The sequence below is a fragment of the Loxodonta africana genome, chromosome 1 (genome assembly GCF_030014295.1).
Source record: "Loxodonta africana isolate mLoxAfr1 chromosome 1, mLoxAfr1.hap2, whole genome shotgun sequence".
Classification (NCBI taxonomy): Eukaryota; Metazoa; Chordata; class Mammalia; order Proboscidea; family Elephantidae; genus Loxodonta; species Loxodonta africana.
This window is the reverse complement of record NC_087342.1, coordinates 136,141,295-136,161,846: the sequence shown is the minus strand read 5'-3', so window position 1 is coordinate 136,161,846 and position 20,552 is coordinate 136,141,295.

The following is a 20,552-nucleotide window of genomic DNA, read 5'->3' as shown; positions in this document are numbered from 1 at the left end:
TCACTGCCACCCCTGGTCTACCCCACCCCCATTGGCTGGTTCCCCCAGTGCCATATTTTTTTGTTTGTTCTTTGGTTTGTTGGTTTCTCCTCTTTCTTGCCCTTCCTTCCTTGCCTTTCTCCCACCAACCTAACCCTGTGTGCTGCTCTTGCCCCCTCAATGGGCTGTGCTGCACCACTTGACAACCATCAGCACGTTGGCTCCTCAGGTCTACAGTGCCCCTGCCAGTCAGCTCCCTCAGCTCCATATTTTTTGTTTTTGTCTTTTTTGTTTCTTCTCTCTCTCTCTCTCTGTTCCTTCCTTTAGTTTCTCCTGCCAACCTAGCCGAGTGCACTGTCCCCAACATTCTTGATGGGTCATGCCACACCACGCAGCTAGAGAACCACTGACACTTGACATCCCTGGGTCTGCCCTACCCTCACCCACCAGCTAGCTCAATGCTATATTTTTTTCTTTTTCTTTCTCTTTCTCCCTTTTCCTTCTCCAGCCTATGTAAGCCCTGCATCCCTCCATCCCTTCCTGAGGGGCTGTGCCACACTGTCTAGCAAGAGAGAAACCCCAGCTTGCCACCTTATGCCCCACCTCCAAAGACTGGTTCCCTCAGTGCCATATATTTTGTTGTTGCTGTTGTTCTTCTCTCTGTTTTCCTTTCTTTCTTTTTTTTTTGACCCATCTACCCCTGTGCGACACCCCTGCCTTTTTTGATGGGCTGTACCACAATGCTCAACTAGACAGCCATGGGAATACTGCCTCTCAGGTCTGCCCCTTCCCACCCACAAACACACAGGCACACAGACACACACACACACACTTCATACGACCATTTTATTTACTTATTTTTTTTTTGCATTTGTTTCTCTCCCTTCTTTTCTTTTTCTCTCCTACTTAGCTCCACACATCACATCCTCTCCTTTTCCTCCTGCCTCTCTGCACTGTGCACCAAGCACCCTGCCCCTAAGTAGCACTTACAAGAAACTCTAGACCCCCTGACAGCACCCCATGCCACCCCACAGCCCCACCCCACCAAGCATCACCAGTGCAAACTCCTGGACCCCATCCTGTGCTGCCTCCGGTCCTGCCCAACTGAATGCTGCACGCCTGAGCTGCACTGGTCCTGACCCCAGGAGCACTGGGCTCTGTCCCTCACTGCCCCCTGGCCCTGCCTTACCAGCCCCAGGTAGTGCTGCAAATGACCCAACCCTGACCCTCCCTGCCCCCCACTGGACCTGCCCTACTGCACCATAGCTGAGTGACCACCCATATGCACTGGGACAAGGTAGTGAGAACTATCATGCCCACAGACGAGCAAGCAACAAAAGATACGTAGCTCTCCTGCCCAAACATAACCAAATAAAACAAAAAGCAGGACAAAACAAACAAACCTACAATCAATAAATTAAGAAAATAATTCTTGAATGTCACAGACACAGCAGACAATATTAAAACATAAAAAAAAAAAAAAGGACAGGATGGTTTCAGTAAGCAACTGAAAAAAAATACCAGGTGACCTAGAAGAAAAGTCACTGGAACTGCCTGATAGGGAATTCAAAACTCTAATATTCAGGATTCTCCAAGAGATTGGGAAAGAGATCAAGAAAAACACAGAAAAAACTAAGGAAAAAATAGACAAAATGATGGAAACACAGACAAAATCAGGAAAACATAGAGAAAGCAATGGAAGAATTCAGGAAAATTATACAAGAACAAAATGTCAAAATAAATAAACAATTAGAAATTGTTCAAAAACAGCAGTTAGCAATCCAACAGATAAAGAACAAGGTTTCAGAAATGAACAATGCAATAGAAGGTTTTAGGAGCAAATTTGAAACAATTGAAGACAAGATCAGTGAAACTGAAGACAAATCTGTATATACCACTTTGTTTAAGGAAAAATCAGAAAAAAAGAATGAAGAAAACCTAAGAATTATGTGGGATACAATAAACAGCAAAAATGTGCATGTGCTTGGAGTTCCAGAATAGGGGGAAAAAATGGAAAACACAGAGAGGATCATTGAAGATTTACTGAAAGAAAACTTCCCTAATATCATGAAAAATGAAAAGTTGACCATCCAAGAAGCTCAACGAACCCCATATAGGATAGATCTCAAAAGAAAATCACCAAGACATATCATAGTTACAGTGGCCAAAACCAAGACAAATAAAGAATCCTGAGATCATCCTGAGAAAAATCAGAAGTCACATACCTAGGGGAAACAATAAGATTAAACTCTGATTACGTGGCAGAAACTATGCAGGCAAGAAGGCAATGAAATGACATATATAAAATCATGAAAGAAAAAAAATTGCCAGCCAAGAATAATATATCACACAAAATTCTTCCTCAAATATGATGGTGAAATTAGGACATTTCCAGATAAACAGAAATTAAGGAAATATGTAAAAATGAAACCAACCTTACAAGAATTATTAAAGGGAGTCCTTTGGTTAGAGTAACAACAACGTCAGACAACAACCTGAATCTAGGGCATGGGACAACATTAGCCAGATACTAACCTAGGTAATGAACTCTCAAGGATGAAACAAAACTAAAAGATTTACAATAGGGAACCAGAAATGACAATAATATCAGACCAATAAAAGGGAAAATAAGCAGTGTACGTACAGAACTTTCAAATGGAGAGGAATACAAGATGATATCAAGTAGTAAAAGACTGGTTCAAAGTTCAGAAGATACAAGTAAATTTCAAGGTAACCATAAAGAAAGTTAACAAACCTACTCCTCAAAGTAAAGAAGAAAAACATAAAGTGTCAGTAAACACAAAATCTACAAAAATGAAAGAAATGAAAAGAAAATTCACAGACAAAAGGAACTCGGCACAGGAGAGTAAAAGAAACAAAGAAAACATCAGCACTACAAAAAAAAAAAAGCACTACAACGTGACTGCAATAAATTCACACCTATTGATAATCACACTGAATGTAAATGGCTTAAATGCAACCATGAAGAGACAGAGTGATGGAATGGATAAAAAAAAAAAAGGACCCATTGATATGTTGTTTACAAGAGTCATAACTTAGAAACAAAGGCATAAATATATTAAAAATCAAAAGATGGAAAAAATTATATCAAGCAAATAACTACCAAAAAAGAGCAGGAGTGGCAATACAAATCTCATAAAATAGACTTTAGGGCTAAATCCATCACAGAAGATAATGAAGGACATTATACAATGATTAAAAGGACAATCCATCATGATGATGTAACCATAATAAATATCTATACACCCAATGGCAGGTTCCAAAATACATAAAAGAAATTCTAACAGAACTGAAAAGAGAAACTGACAGTTCCACAGTAAAAGTAGGAGACTTCAACACGCCACTCTCTGTAAAGTACAAGACACCTACAAAGAAACTCAGCAAAGATACAGATCTACATGCTACAATCAACCAACTTGACCTCATAGACATATATAGAACTTTCCACCCAACAGTAGCATAGTATACATTCTTTTCCAACACACAAGGAATGATCTCCAGAATAGACCACATCTTAGGCCACAAAGCAACACTTAGCAAAATCCAAAACATTGAGATGACGCAAAGCATCTTCTTTAATCACAATGCTGTAAAAGTAGAATAACAAGAAAGGAAATGAAAAAAAAAAAATCAAATATGTGGAAACTGAATGACACCTTGCTTAAAAACCCTTGAGTGATATAAGAAATCAAAGATGGAATAAAAAATTCCTAGAATCAAGCGAGAATGAAAACACATCATACCAAAACCTTTGGGAAACAGCAAAAGTAGTGCTCAGAGGTCAGTTTATAGCAATAGCTGAACAAATGAAAAAAAAAGAAAGGAAAAAAATCAAAGTGTTGCTATATGACTCAAACAAATAGAGAAGATCAAAAGGAGCCCACAGCTACCAGAAGAAAGGAAACAAAAAAGATCAGAGCAGAAATAAATGAAATAGAGAATAGAAGAAAATAGAATGAATCAACAAAACCAAAAGTTGGTTCTTTGAAAGGATCAACATAACTGACAAACCACTGGCCAAACTGACAAAAGAAAAACAGGGATAGAAACAAATAACCCAAATAAGAAATGAAATGGGGGACATTACAACAATCCAAAAGGATCAGAACAGTGTACTAAGAAAACCTGTACCCCCACAAATTTGAAAACCTAGAGGAAATGGACAAATCTCTAGAAACACACTACCTACCTAAGCTAACACAAACTGAGGTCAAACATCTGAAGAGACCCATAACAAGAGAAAAGTCTGAAAAAGTAATGAAAAAAACTCTCCGAAAAAAAGTCATGGCCCAGATGTCTTCATTGGAGAATTCTACTAAACAATCACTACTACTCAAGTGATTTCAGAACACAGAAAAAGAAGGGATACTTCCAAATTCATTCTTTGAAGCCAGCATAACCCTGATACTAAAATCAAGCCAAGACACCACAAAAAAGAAAATGACATACCAATATCTTCATGAATACAGATGCAAAATCCTCAACAAAATTCTAGCCAATAGAATTTAGCATCATATAAATAATAATAATACAACCTGACCAAGTGGAATTTATACCAGGTATGCAAGGATGGTTAAACATTAGATAATCAATCAATGGAATCTACCATATTAAAAAAAAAAAAAGAATCACGCAATCATCTCAATTTATACAGAAAAGGGATTCAATAAAGTCCAACAACCATAACTGACAAAAATTCTTAATAATAAATAGGAATAGAAGGGAAAGTCCTCAATGTAATAAAGGGCATCTATACAAAACCAACAGCCAAAATCATTCTCAAAAAAAAAAAAAAGCTTTTTTTTTTTTTGTACAAAACCAACAGCCAAAATCATTCTCAACAGTGATAGGCTGGAAACATTCTCCCTGAGAACAGGAAAAAGACAAGGATGTCCTTTATCACCACTCCTATTTAAAGTTCTGCTGGAACTCCTAGCTAGAGCAATAGGCAAGAAAAAGAAATAAATGTCAACCAAATTGATAAGGAAGAAGTAAAACTATTCCTATTTGTGGATGATTGTATATTCTACATAGACAACACTAAAGACACCACAAGAAAACTCCTGAAACTAAATAAACTCAGCAGAGTAGCAAGATACAAGATAAACATAAATCGGTTGGATTTCTATACACCAATAAAGAAAACTATGAAAAGGAAATCAGGAAAACAATACCATTTATAATAGCCCCTACAAAAATTAAATACTTAGGAATAAATCTAAACAGGGACATAAAATACCTGTAAAAAGAAAACTACAAAACACTACCACAAGAAACCAAGAGACCTTCATAAATGGAAAAACATACAATGCTCATGGATAGGTTCACTCGACATTGTGAAAAAGTCAATTCTCCCCAAAGCAATCTACAAGTACAAGGCAATCTCCAACCAAATACTAAAAGCATCCTTTACAAGATGGAAAAACTGATCATTAACAGTATTGAGAACCCAGATGTAAATCCATCTACCTATGGTCACCCGATCTTTGACAAAGGCCCAAAATCCACTAAATGGGAAAAAGACAGCCTTTTTAACAAATGGTTCTGGCAAAACTTGGTGTCCATCTGTAAAACAATGAAACAGGGCCCATACCTCACACCATAACCATAACCATAAATTAGTTCAAAATGGATCAGAAACATTAACATAAAACCAAAAACTACAAAGATTGTTGAAGAAAAATAGGGTCAACGCTAGCAGCCCTAACATACAGCATAAATATGATGCAAACCATACTTAGCAATACACAAATGCCAAAAAATAAGCCAGATATCTGGGGTTTTCTAAAAATTAAACATTTATGCTCATCAAAAGACTTCACCAAAAGAGTACAAAGAGAACTTATATACTGCAGAAAAATTTTTGGCTATGACAAATCCCACAAAGGTTTAATCTCTAAAATCTGTAGGAAAATCCAACACCTCTACAACAGCAAAGGATAAGAACAGACACTTCACCAAAGGAGATATTCAGGTGGCTAACAGATCTATGAGGAAATTCTCATGATCATTAGCCATTAAAGAAATGCACATTAAAACTACAATGAGATAGCAGTTCACCCCAACATTACAGGCACTAATAAAAAAAAAACCAGAAAATAACAAACTTTGGAAAGGCTGAGAGGAGATTGGAACTCTTATGCACTGCTGGTGGGAATGCAAAGTGGTACAACCATTTTGGAAAATGATATGGTACTTCCTTAAAAAGCTTGAATTAGAAATACCATACGATCCAGCAGTCTCACTCCTAGGAATATAACCTAGAGAAATAAGAGCCGTCACATGAATAGACATATGCACATCCATGTTCATTGCAGCATTATTCAAAATAAGAAAAAAAAATGGTAACAATGTAAGTGTCCATCAGCAGATGAATGGATAAACAAACTATGGTCCATAAAACACACAATGAAATGCTATGCAATGATAAAGAACAATGATCTATCTGTGAAACATGTCACAACATGGATGAATCTGGAAACCATTATGCTGAGTGAAATAAGTTAATCACAAAAGGATAAATGCTGTATGAGACCTCTATTATAAAAGCTCATGAAAAGATTTACACACAGAAGGAAATAATCTTTGATGGTTACAAAGGAAGGGAGGGATGTGGAGAGTAAAACACTAACTAAACAATAGAAAAATGGTAACTTTGGTGAAGGGTAAGACAGTACACAATACTGGGGAAGTCTGTACAATTTGACCAAGGCAAAGTCACAAAAGCTTCATAGACACATCCAAACTCCCTGAGGGGCCAAACTACTGGGCCAAGGGCTGGTGATCTTGGTCTTGGAAGACATCTAGCTCAATTGGCATAACACAGTTTACAAAGAAATGTTCTACATCCTTCTCTGGTGAGTAGCGTCTGGGGTCTTAAAAGCTTGTGAGTGACCATTTCAGACACTCCACTTGTCACACTTGGTCTGGACTATGGGAAAATGAAAAAAGCCATAGACACAAGTGAAAGATTAGTCCAAAGGACTGATGGGCCACAAGTACCACAGCCTCCATTAGACTGAGTCTAGCACAACTGGATGATGCCAGGCTACCACCACCGACTGATCTGACGGGAATCACAATAAAGGATCCTAGACAGAGCCAGAGAAAATGTAGAACAAAATTCAAACTCACAAAAAAAGACCAGACTTACTAGTCTAACAGAGACTGGAGAAACTCTGAGAGTATGGCCCTTGGATACCTTTTAACTCAGTACTGAAGTCACTCCTGAAGTTCACCCTTCAGCCAAAGATTAGTAGGCCCGTAAAACAAACAATAACACCGTGTAGTTCAACCATGTATATGGGACTAAACGGGTACATCAGCCCAGGGGCAAGGACAAGAAGGCAGGAGAGGACAGGAAAGATGGCTGAATGGAAATGGGGAACCCAGGTTCAAGAAAGGGAGAGCGTTGACATGTCCTGAGGTTGGCAACCAATGTCACAAAACAATATGTGTATTAACTGTTCAATTAGAAACAACTTTGCTCTGTAAGCCTTCATCTAAAGTACAGTTTTAAAAAGTCTTATTTTACATAAAAAAAAATGTATTCTATAAAACTTTTTTACATGTTCTCATTATTTAGAGAGAAAAAAAGAAGTGTTCTTTGCAGAAGCTAAAACAGGTCTGTTTTCTAGTCAGTATGTATTTTGATTTTGCTACTTATAGTTTTTATATTTAAGGAACATAGGAGACTGTAGTATATCCATAGTAAATCAAATTATTATCTGGATAATAACAGCATTACTAAATTAAGTTTCTTTGATTTTAAGATAAACTTTATTTCAAAATCATAGAAATTTAGAACTTCTAAAATCCTTTGTGGATTTGCGAATTCAAACTTCTATTTTTGTAACAGGAATTTGAGATATACAGAGATTAAGTAACTTGTTCAGGGTCACACAGTAAATGAGAAGCAGATTTGCAACAAGAAGCCAAATCTTGAGAACGTAGGAATAAACATAGGTTACCATAGGTCCTAATAGAAGGGGCCTTTTTTAGGAATGGCTTCCTGGAGGAGGTGATATATAAACTGCTTATAGCACAAAAGTGGTGGAAGGATGTTTCAGGCAGAAGAAGTATTTTTTCAGACTCATAGCAAGATAATGCACGCTATTTTGAGAATAATAGATATATCCACACTGGTGTATAAAAAAAAAATTTTTTTTTTTTTTTTTTATGGGACTAATAGGGAAAGGGAAGAGATGAAACTGTAATGGTGAGGGGGCCTATGTGATGCCAAGTGCAGAAATTTAGATATTATTCTGAGCACTACTGAAGAGTCATTGTAGGGGTTTTTGCAGAGGAAGAACACTATTTAATTTGCATTTTGAGAGCAATTGATATTCTATAGTGTGAAGAGCATTGATGACAAGGACAGACAGGAAGCCTGAACAATACTTCTATCACAACACAAAGGGTCTTTGTGAGGGTTAGGAAAAGTTGCCCCTTCCCATTGGAAAATTGTTGTAACATACAGCATTTTTCAGAACAAGACTACTGCTATTTATCAGAAAATTGTTGGCATAGGTGTAGGAATCTCATTTATGCTATGACACCCTTGAGGAATACACAATCTGCCCAACTGGCCCTGTGCACACATTACTTCTACGACCCTACAGGACAGAGTAGAAGCTGCCCCATAGGTGTTCCAAGGAGCACACCTGGTGGGTTCCAGGTGCCAACCTTTTGGTTAGCAGCCATAGCTCTTAACCACCACACCACGAGGGTTTAACCAAAGAGTAGTTATAACTAATTCTGTATGGCATTGAAAATTTACAAGCCCATTCATAAATATTATTCCATTTACACTTTTTGATAATCCTGTGAGGTAATTAGAAAAAATATTATTTTTATCCTTGTTTTATAAAATAGATGAGGAAATTAAGGCTCAAATAACCCAACTGACTTGCCTGCCACCACAGTTGGACACCGTGGAGCCAAAACTCAAACACAGTTGTTTTAATTTGTAAATATTATCCTTCCTCAACTTCATTTCTTTGTTACCTCTATGACTACACTTAATTGTGCTCATGAGGAACGTTTACATAGATCAAAAGGCAGTTGTTTGGACAGACCAAGGGGATACTGACTGGTTTAAAGTCAGGAAAGGTGTGCGTCAGCGTTGTATTCTTTCACCATACCTATTCAATCTGTATGCTGAACAAATAATATGAGAAGCTGGACTATCTGAAGAAGAACAGGGCATCAGGATTGGAGGAAGACTCATTAACAACCTGCGTTATGCAGATGACACAACCTTGCTTGCTGAAAGTGAAGAGGACTTGAAGCACTTACTAAGGAAGATCAAAGACCACAGCCTTCAGTTTGGATTGCACCTCAACATAAAGAAAACAAAAATCCTTACAACGGGACCAACGAGCAACATCATGATAAACGGAGAAAAGATTAAAGTTGTCAAAGATTTCTTTCATTTTTATTGGATCCACAATCAACAGCCATGGAAGCAGCAATCAAGAAATCAAAAGATGCATTGCATTGGGTAAATCTGCTGCAAAGGCCCCCTTCAAAGTGTTGAAGAGCAAAGATGTCACCTTGAAGACTAAGGTACACCTGACCCAAGCCATGATATTTTCAATCACATCATGTGCATGTGAAAGCTGGACAATGAATAAGGAAGACCGAAGAAGGATTGATGCCTTTGAATTGTGGTGTTGGTGAAGAATATTGAATATACCATGGACTGCCGAAAGAATGAACAAATCTGCCTTGGAAGAAGTACAACCAGAGTGCTCCTTAAAAGCAAGGATGGCAAGACTGTGTCTTACATACTTTGGACATGTTGTCAGGAGGGATCAGTCCATGGAGAAGGACGTCATGCTTGACAGAGTATGGGGTCAGCAGAAAAGAGGAAGACCCTCAACGAGATGGATTGACACAGTGGCTGCAACAATAAGCTCAAGTATAACAATGATTGTAAGGATGCCTCAGGACCAGGCAGTGTTTTGTTCTGTTGTGCATAGGGTCGCTATGAGTCAGAACTGACTCGAAGGCACCTAACAACAAACATGACTACAGCAGGTACAATCTGAAGAATGTCAAATATGCTCATTTCTTAAATAAATTCACTAATCATTTGACAAAATAACTGGAGTGAGATAAGTGCACAGACCCTACAGCTGGACTGCCTGGGCTGTTAACCATGCTCTGCCACTGAGCAGCTGTGTGACATTGTGAAAGATTCTTAACCTCCCTGTGCCTTGTAACGTTGTTGTGAGGATTAAATAAATAAATGTATGTGAAATACCTAGAACAGTGCCCGACATACACTAAGTACAATGTAGGTGTTACTTACTGTTAATATTATTAGAAGAGATTTTTTTTTTTTATAGTTCCTGTTCAGTTATGAAGATTAGGTTATTTAGACTTCGTGTGAAAAATAGTGTTAAGGCAAGCTTGGATGACTATTTTCAGTTTCCTTTCTCTCTCTCAAAACCTCATTTGGGGAAAAAAAAAAAAAAGGGAACACTCTGCTATATGGGAGACTATAAATTATAATCATCTGTGAGGGAAACTCAGGGTTAAGGAAGGCATCATTATATTTATTCATGTCTGAAAGTCTGTTTGATTTATGCCTGATACAGCATTTCTAGCCTGATTCTGGATGATGTTCATAAATACTGTGAAAAAACTCCTCTAAATATCATATTAGCGTTATCATTGCTTCCAGGTAAAAGAAGTGTGAATAATTCAATGAGCAACGCTTAAAACAAAAAGATAAAAACCCAGGTAGTATGTGTACTGATTTCAGTGTGTTATTTTACTGGTTTATGTGTTCATTTTCTCCAAAAAAAATGTGAGATTTTCAAGAACAAGAACTGTTAAATTTTTATAATACTATTACCTGGATGAAAACAATAAATTCCAATTATTATGATTTATAATTTTTTTTATTTTTATTGTGCTTTAAGTGAAAGTTTACAATCAAGTCAGTCTCTCACACAAAAATTTATACACACCTTGCAATATACTCCTAATTGCTCTCCTGCTAATGAGACAGCACACTCTTTCCCTCCACTCTCTATTTTCATGTCCATTCCGCCAGCTTCTGACCTCCTCTGCCCTCTCATCTCCCCTCCAAACAGGAGCTGCCCACATAGTCTTATGTGTCTACTTGATCCAAGAAGTTCGCTCTTCACCAGTATCATTTTCTACCCCACAATACCGTTCAATCCCTGTCTGAAGAGTTGGCTTTGGGAATGGTTGCTGTCTTGGGCTAACAGAAAGTCTGGGGCCATGACCACCAGAGTCCTGCTAGCCTCAGTCGGACCATTAAGTCTGGTCTTTTTATGAAAATTTGGGGTTTGCATCCCACTGCTCTCTGGCTCCCTCAGGGGTTCTCTGTTGTGTTCCCCCGCAGGGCAGTCATCAGTTGTAGCCGGGCGCCATCTACTTCTTCTGGTCTCAGGCTGATGTGATCTCTGGTTTATGTGGCCCTTTCTGTCTCTTGAGCTCATAATTACCTTGTATCTTTGGAGTTCTTCATTCTCGTTTGCTCCAGGTGGGTTGAGGCTAACTGATGCATCTTAGATGGCCACTTGCTAGCATTTAAGACCCCAGACACCACTATCCAAAGTGGGATGCAGAATGTCTTCTTAATAAATTCTATTATGCTGATTGACTTAGATGTCCCCTGAAACCATGGTCCCCGAACCTCTGCCCCTGCTACGCTGGCCTTCGGAGAGTTCAGTTTATTCAGGAAACTTCTTTGCTTTTGGTTTAGTCCAGTTGTGCTGACCTCTCCTGTACTGTGTGTTGTCTTTCCCTTCACCTAAAATAGTTCTTATCTACTATCTAATTAGTGAATACCCCTCTCCCTTCCTCCCTCCCTTCCCCCTTTCCTAACCATCAAAGAATATTTTCTCTTCTGTTTAAACTTTTTCTCGAGTTCTTATAATAGTGGTCTTATACAATATTTGCCTTTTGCAACTGACTAATTTCACTCAGCATAATGCCTTACAAATTCCTCCATGTTATGAAATGTTTCACGAATTCATCACCGTTCTTTAGTGATTCATAGTATTCCCTTGTGTGAATATACCATAATTTATTTATCCATACATCCATTGATGGGCACCTTGGTTGCTTCCATCTTTTTGCTATTGTGAACAGTGCTGCAATGAACATGGGTGAGCATGTATCTGTGTAAAGGCTCTTATTTCTCTAGGATATACTCCAAGGACTGGGATTGCTGGATCATACGGTAGTTCTATTTCTAGCTTTTCAAGGAAGCACCAAATCGATTTCCAAAGTGGTTGTACCATTTTACATTCCCACCAGCAGTGTATAAGTGTTCCAGTCTTCAACAACCTCTCCAGCGTTTATTATTTTGTGTTTTTTAATTAATGCCAACCTTGTTGGAGTGAGATGGAATCTCATTGTAGCTTTGATCTGCATTTCTCTAATGGCTAATGATCGTGAGCATTTCCTCAAGTGTCTGTCAGCTGCCTGAATGTCTTCTTTAGTGAGGTGCCTGTTCACATCTTTTGCCCATTTTTTAATTGGGTTATTTGTATTTTTGTAGTTGAATTTTTGCAGTACTATGTAGACTTCAGAGATCAGGTGCCGATCTGAAAAGGCATAGCCAAAAACTTTTTCCCAGTCTGTAGGCAATCTTTTTACTCTTTTGGTGAAGTCTTTGGATGAGCATACGTGTTTGATTTTTAGGAGCTCCCAGGTATCTAGTTTCTCTTCTGCATTGTCATTAAAGTTTTGTATACTGTTTATGTCATCTATTAGGGCTCCTGACATTGTCCCTATTTTTTCTTCCATGTTCTTTATCATTTTAGATTTTATTTTTAGGTCTTTTATACCTTTTGAGTTGGTTTTTGTGCATAGTGTGATGTATAGCTCTTGTTTCATTTTTGGTCGACGGCACTGGGGTTTTTTTGGGGGGGTTTTAGTATCCAGTTATGCCAGCACCATTTGTTAAAAAGACTGGCTTTTCCCAATTACTGATTTTAAGACTTTGTCAAATATGAACTGCTCATATGTGGATGGATTTATGTCTGGATTCTCAATTCTGTTCCATTGGTCTATGTATCTGTTGTTGTACCAGTACCACGCTGTCTTGACTATGTGGCAGTATAATAGGTTCTAAAATCAGATAAAGTAAGGCCTCCCACTTTGTTCTTCTTTTTCAGTAATGCTTTACTTATCTGGGGCCTCTTTCCCTTCCATATAAAGTTGGTGATTTGTTTCTCCAACTCATTAAAAAATGCTGTTGGAATTCGAATCAGAATTGTATTAAATCTATAGATCGCTTTTGGTAGAATAGACATTTTTACAATGTTAAGCCTTCTTATCCATGAGCAAGGTATGTTTTTCCACTCATGTAGGTCTCTTTTGGTTTCTTGCAGAAGTGTTTTGTAGTTTTCTTTGTAGAAGTCTTTTATATCTCTGGTAAGATTTATGCCTATGAATTTTATCTTCTTGGGGGCTACTGTAAATGGTTTTGATTTGGTGATTTCCTCTTTGATGTTATTTTTGTTGGTGTAAAGGAATCCAACTGAGTTTTGTATGTTTATCTTGTATCGTGATACTGTGCTGAATTCCTCTATTAGTTTCAGTAGTTTTCTTGAGGGTTTTCTGTGTATGAGATCATGTTATCTGCAAACAGAGATACTTTTACTTCTTCCTTACCAGTCAGGACACCCTTTATTTCTTTATCTAGCCTAATTGCTCTGGTCAGGACCTCCCTCACAATGTTGAATAAGAGCAGTGATGAAGGGCATCCTTGTCTGGTTCCTGACCTCAAGGGGAATGCTTTCAGCCTCTCTACATTTAGGATGATGTTGGTTATTGGCTTTGTATAAATGCCCTTTATTATGTTCAGGAATTTTCCTTCTATTCCTATTTTGCTGAGAGTTTTTATCATGAATGGGTGTTGAACTTTGTCAAATGTCTTTTCTGCATCAATTGATAAAATCATGTGGTTCTTGTCTTTTGTTTTATGTATATGATAGATTGGATTATTTGTTTTTCTAATGTTGAACCATCCCTGTATACCTGGTATGAATCCCACTTGGTCATGGTGAATTATTTTTTTGATATGTTGTTGAATTCTATTGGCTATAATTTTGTTGAGAATTTTTGCATCTGAGTTCTTGAAGGATATAGGTCTGTAATTTTCTTTTTTTGTGGTGTCTTTATCTGGTTTTGGTTTCAGGGATATACTGGCTTCATAGAATGAATTTGGGAGTATCTCATCCTTTTCTATGCTTTGAAATACCTTTAGTAGTAGTGGTGTTAACTCTTCTCCGAAAGTTTGGTAGAACCCTGCAGCGGAGCTCTCCGGGTCAGGGCTTTTATTTTTGGGGGGAGTTTTTTGATTACCTTTTCAATCTCTTCTTGCATTATGGGTCTATTTAGTTGTTTTACCTCTGTTTGTGTTAGTTTAGGTAGTTAGTGTGTTTCTAGGAATTCATCCATTTCTCCTAGGTTTTCAAATTTGTTAAAGTACAATTTTTCATAGTAATCTGATATGATTCTTTTAATTTCAGTTAGGTCTGTTGTAATATCACCTATCTCATTTCTTATTCAGGTTATTTGCTTTCTCTCCTGTTTTTCTTTTGTCACTTTGGCCAATGGTTTATCACTTTTGTTAATTTTTAGAACCAGCTTTTGGTCTTGTTAACCCTTTCAATTGTTTTTCTGTTTTCTATTTCATTTAATTCTGCTGTAATATTTATTATTTGCTTTCTTCTGGTCCCTGAAAGTTTCTCTTGTTGTGCTCTATTTGTTCAAGTTGTAGGGATAATTCTTTGATTTTTGCCCTTTTTCCCTTTTTTATGTGAATTTATTGATATAAATTGACCTCTGAGCACTGCTTTCTCTGTGTCCCAAAAGTTCTGATAGGGACTGTTTTCATTCTCGTTGGATTCTATGAATTTGTTTATTCCATCCTAATGTCTTCTATAATGCAGTCCTTTTTGAGCAGGGTATTGTTCAGCTTCTAAGCATTTGATTCTTTTCCTGCTTTTTCTGTTATTGGTTTCTTCTTTTATGGCCTTATGGTCACAGAAGATGCTTTGTAATACTTTGATGTTTTGGATTCTGCTAAGGCTTGCTTTATGACCTAACATGTGGTCTATTCTGGAGGTGTTCCACATGCACTAGAAAAGAAAGTATACCTGGCTGCCATTGGGTGGAGTGTTTTTTGTATGTCCCAATTATTATTATTATTTAAAACAATAAAATAGTTATCCAGTCACACTCTTGGTATCTTAAAAGAGAGAAATAAACATAGGTTTGTAATGGCCTAAATCCCAGAGTTCTCTGAGTTCTGGTAATTGAAAAACTTTATATCATAATTTAAAACAGACTGGACGATATTTAGATACATAGACAGTCCTTTAATTATTTCCATGGAAATACCAATCTTGTTAGATATCAAATGCTTTAAATTTTGTAAGGCACCATGGGTTTGCAATAAAATGTTTAGAGAAAAGTTATTTCAAAATTTTCTGACCTCAGGGGTAAAAAGGATAGGACTTTTTTTTTTGAAGTAGCTAAGTTATAATGGTTAGGCCTCTTTTGATTACAAGTGAATGATAGTCTAAACCAAACTGATTTATACCAAAATATAATTTATTGCCTCAACTAACCAGAAAGTTCAGTAATAAATCTAGCTTTGGTCAGAGCTTGACCATGCTCAAATGATATCATCAGGACTGGTTTTTCTCTGTAACTCTTGGCTCTACCTTCTACTTATTGTAAAGAGTTAATGTTTAAATCTCAGAGAAGGTTTACTTCATGTTTTTAAATTCAGTTGTGATGCTTTTGGCACATCACACTTCCAGGCTTCCACCATACAGGAAAGACAGTCTGCTTCCCTGAAGGCCGAAATAAAAGGTCCAGAATGGAGTCTCAGCAGCTATGATTTGGCCAGTGTAGAGCATGTGCTATACTTCAACAAATCACTGTGGCCAGAAGAAGGAAGACAGGGATGGACCTAGGCATAGATCAAATATACCATCCCTGAGGGCGGGAGGGGAATTAGTTTTACCTAAAGCCCATGATCTAACAACTTGGCGGGGGGGGGGGAGGGGAGAATGTGGGAGACATGGTTCCAAAATAAAATAGAGGTACTATTATTGCTTTTTGGCACAAATGGGGTGTACACTCGACTGCTAACCTAAAGGTTGGTGGTTTGAACCTACCCAGCAGTACCATGGTAGAAAAGGCTTGGTGATCTGCTTCCATTACAATTACAGCCAAGAATACTCTATGGAAGAATTCTACTCTGTAACATACGGGTCGTCATGAGTGGGAATCAATCCAACAGCAACTAACAACAACTGGGTAAATTTTAAGCTGCATGAAATTGTCAGGGACCTTAATGATTTTGCTCAGTATTTTATTGTCAGTAACACTTAGCACAGTGCCTGGTATATAGTGTAAGTTCACTGAGCATTTACTGACTGAATTAAGGTAATAAAGACAAGCTCTCATTTCCACTCTGGTAAATAAAAGTGGGTTATGGAAACGATTCTTTTAGTTTCTGAGTTTTATGTTCTTGATATGCCCACTTTCTTGACTTACCTTCCCTTGGGCTTGGTGACTCAGCCCATCCAGGTTCTACTCCTGGCAATTGTTCCTTCCTAACAAGTCACCATTGGTAGTTTCCAGCTTTTTGTTCCCATTGCTACTGTCTTGGACTTTATTTTATTATCTGTCACCTGCAATATGCAATAGCCTCCTAATTAGTATTTCTAAATCCCATCCTTCCATTTTCTTCATCTATATTTCTTTCAGCATAATTTGCTTAAAGAACAGCTTGATTATTGTCACTTATCTGTTCATAAATGTACAGTCACTTCTTATTGCTTCCAGAGTGAAGTCCAAACTGCTTAGCATTTAACTAAGGTCCCTAACCTAGTGTCCAGATTTATTTCTCTTTTTTTTTCCTGGAAATCCTATTATTATTACTATTCTTTTAATTTTATTGTGCTTTAGGTGAAAATTTACAGCACAAATTAGTTTCTTATTCAAAAATTTATACACAAATTGTTTTTTTACATCGGTGGCAATCCCCAAAATGTGTCAGCACTCTCCCCCTTTCCCTTTACAAACCAGGTTCCCCATGTCCATTCGTCCAGTTTTCCTGTCCCTGTCTGCCTTCTGGTCTTTACTTTTGGACTAGTGTTGCTCATGAGATCTCCTATACTTTATTAAAATAAGAAGCACATTCCTCATGTATATTATTGTTTGTTTTATAGGCCTGCCTAATCTTTGGCTGAAAGGTGTACTTGGGGAGTGATTTCAGTTCTGAATTAGCAGGGTGTCTGCGAGCCATAGTCATGTGGGTTCCTCCAGTCTGTGTCAGACCAGTAATTCTGGTCTTTCTGTGTGAATTTAAATTTTGTTCTACATTTTCCTCCTGTTCTGTTCAAGACCCTCTATTGTGTTTCCTGTCAGAGTGGTCCGTGGTGGTAGCTGGGCACTATCTAGTTTTTCTTGGCTCAGGCTGGTGGAGGCTGTGGTTAATGTGGTCCACTAGTCCTGTGGACTAATATTTTCCTTGTGTCATTGGTTTTCTTCTTTCTCCTTTGCTCCAGAAGTAATGAGAGCAGTAGATGCATCTTAGATGGCCTCTCACAAACTTTTAAGACGTCAGATACTACTCATCAAACGAGGAAGTAGAACATTTTATTTATGAACTGTGTTATGCCAATTGACCTAGATGTTCCCCAAGATCATGGTCCCCAGCCCTCAGCCCCAGTGACTCGGTCCATCAAGGTGTTTGCATGATTTTGCCTATGGTCAAATTGACTTTGTCTTGGTCAAACCGTGCTGACTTTCCCCGTATTGTGTGTTGCCTTTCCCTTCACCAAAGTTAACACTTCTCTACTATCTAGTTAGTGATTTCACCTCCCTTCCCTAGGAACCATAAAGATTGTTATTTTCTGTGTGTACACCTTTACTTGGGTATTTTATAATAGTGATCTCATACAATATTTTTCCTTTTGTGATTGATTTATTTCACTCAGCATAATGCCCTCCAGATTCATCCATGTTGTGAGATGTTTTGAAGATTCACCATTATTCTTTATCATCGCATAGTATTCCATTGTGTGTATGTACCATACTTTGTTTATCCATTTATCAGTTGATGGCCACTTAGGTTATTTCTGTCATTTTGCTATACTGAATAACGCTGCAATGAACATGGGTGTTTATATGTCTATTCTTGTGACGGCTTTTATTTCTCTAGGATATATTTCTAGGAGTGGGATTGCTGGATTGTATGGTATTTGTATTTATAGTTTTTTTCTTATTTTCCTCTCTTGTCTGTTCCCAAAGACACTGAAAATGCCTTAAGAGAAAGAACCATGTCTAACTCATTACCTTATTTTATTTTGTTTGGTCTATTGCCTTTTTAACTCCTAAATTGATTGTTTTCTACTTTATAAGCCATCAATAACTAAAAGTTAATGTATAGATAAAAAGAGCTAATATTTACTCGAATGAATGTACATTGGTATTTCTGGAAATTCTTCTTTCTGAGGTAACAAATAGGAAATATAGATCCAAGGAGTAGAGGATTTTTTTTTTTTTTTCCTGTTGTTGGCTGCAGCTCGTCCTGCAAGAGATCCACATTCTCACTCTTGGTAGTTTTCAGAGGTAGTTTCCTAAAACAGACTTAATAATGTGTAGTTTTGAAGGTGCTTTTCTTCTCAGCTCTAGTATCTTACAAAACATAAAGCATACATAGTTATCTGATATATTTCTGGGCTATTCCCCCCAAAAATAACAACACACACAGTCAGTCAATATATATAAAATGTTCAACCTAAATAATAATTACATTAAAACAAATTAAAATAACAACAAATTAATACATATATATTTTTTATTTATCAGGTGGATTGACACAGTGGCTGCAACAATGGGCTCAAACATAGCAACTATCGTAAGGTTGGCACCAGACTGGACAGTGTTTCATTATGTTGTGCATAGCATTGCTATGAATCTGAACTGATTTGATGGCATCTAACAACAGCAATATCAGTTTATGACATTAATTAAATTAAAAACTTGTAACTGGCCAGGTTGACAAAATTTGGCAAAACAAGCATTCTCATACCCTTCTGTAAGACAGAATGGCATTATAGGGTCGCTATGTGTCAGAATCGACTTGATAGCAAAGTTTTTTTTTTTTTTTGTCGAAATAAAAAAATGCATATTCATCTATTTAAATCTAGGAATTTATTTTACATATGTTCTGAGTAATTGTACAAAATATATAGGCATTTTTTTTTATTTCAGCATTATTTGCAATTTTTTTTTTTAATGGACGGGAAAGAATTCTAATGCTTATTAGCTGGGAACTGGAATTTAATTATGGTTGTGCCACATAATAGACTACAGAATTATGTAGAATTTAAAAGGATGAAGTAGATGTATATTTGTGAAGGTGGTAACATGGGTAAGTATGGAAAATTTTTCAAAAATATTAAGTGAAATAAAACAATACCCAAAATAATATGTAAAATATGATCCAGTTTGTTACAAAAATAAAATTGTAATAGAAACCCTATTGTTGTTGTTAGGTTCCATCGAGTCGGTTTCAACTCATAGTGAACCTATTCTATGTACAACAGAACAGAACACTGCACGATTCTGTGCCACGTGTTATTTTTGAGCCCATTGTTTCAGCCACTGTGTCAATCCAGCTCTTGGAGGGTGTTCTTTTTCACTGACCCTCTACTTTACCAAGCTTGATGTCCATCTCCAGGTCCCTTCTGATAACATGCTAAAAGCACATGAGAAGAAGTCTTGCCATCCCAGTTTCCAAGGAGTACTCTGGCTGTACTTCTTCCAAGACAGGTTTGTTCATTCTTCTGGCAAGTCCATGATATATTTAATATTCTTCTCAAACACCATAATTCAAAGGCATCAACTCTTCTTTGGTCTTCCCTATTCATTGTCCAGCCTTCACATGCTCATGAGGCAATTGAAAATATCATGGCTTGGGTCAGGCACACCTTAGTCTTCAAGGTGCTGTCTTTGCTTTTTAACACTTTAAAGAGGTCTTTTGCAGCAGATTTGCCCAATGCAATACATCTTTTGATTTCTTGACTGCTTCTTCCATGGATGTTGATTGTGGATCCAAGTAAAATGAATTCCCTGACAACTTCAATCTTCTCTCTGTTTATCATGATACTGCCAATTGCTCCAATTGTGAGGATTTTTGTTTTCTGTTGAGGTATAATTCATACTGAAGTCTGTAGTCTTTGATCTTCATTAATGAGTGCTCCCAGTCCTCTTCAGTTTCAGCAAGCAAAGTTGCGTCATCTGTATAATGCAGGTTGTTAATGAGCCTTCCTCCAATCCTGATGTCCCGTTCTTCTTCACATAGTCCAGCTTCTCGGATTATTTTTTGCTTAGGATACAGATTGAATAGGTATGGTGAAAGGATGCAAAGCCGACCCACACCTTTCCTGACTTTAAACTACAGTATTCCTAGCTCTGTTCTAACAACTTCCTCTTCAATTTGTCATTCCCGATGTAGTAGACCATGCGATTGC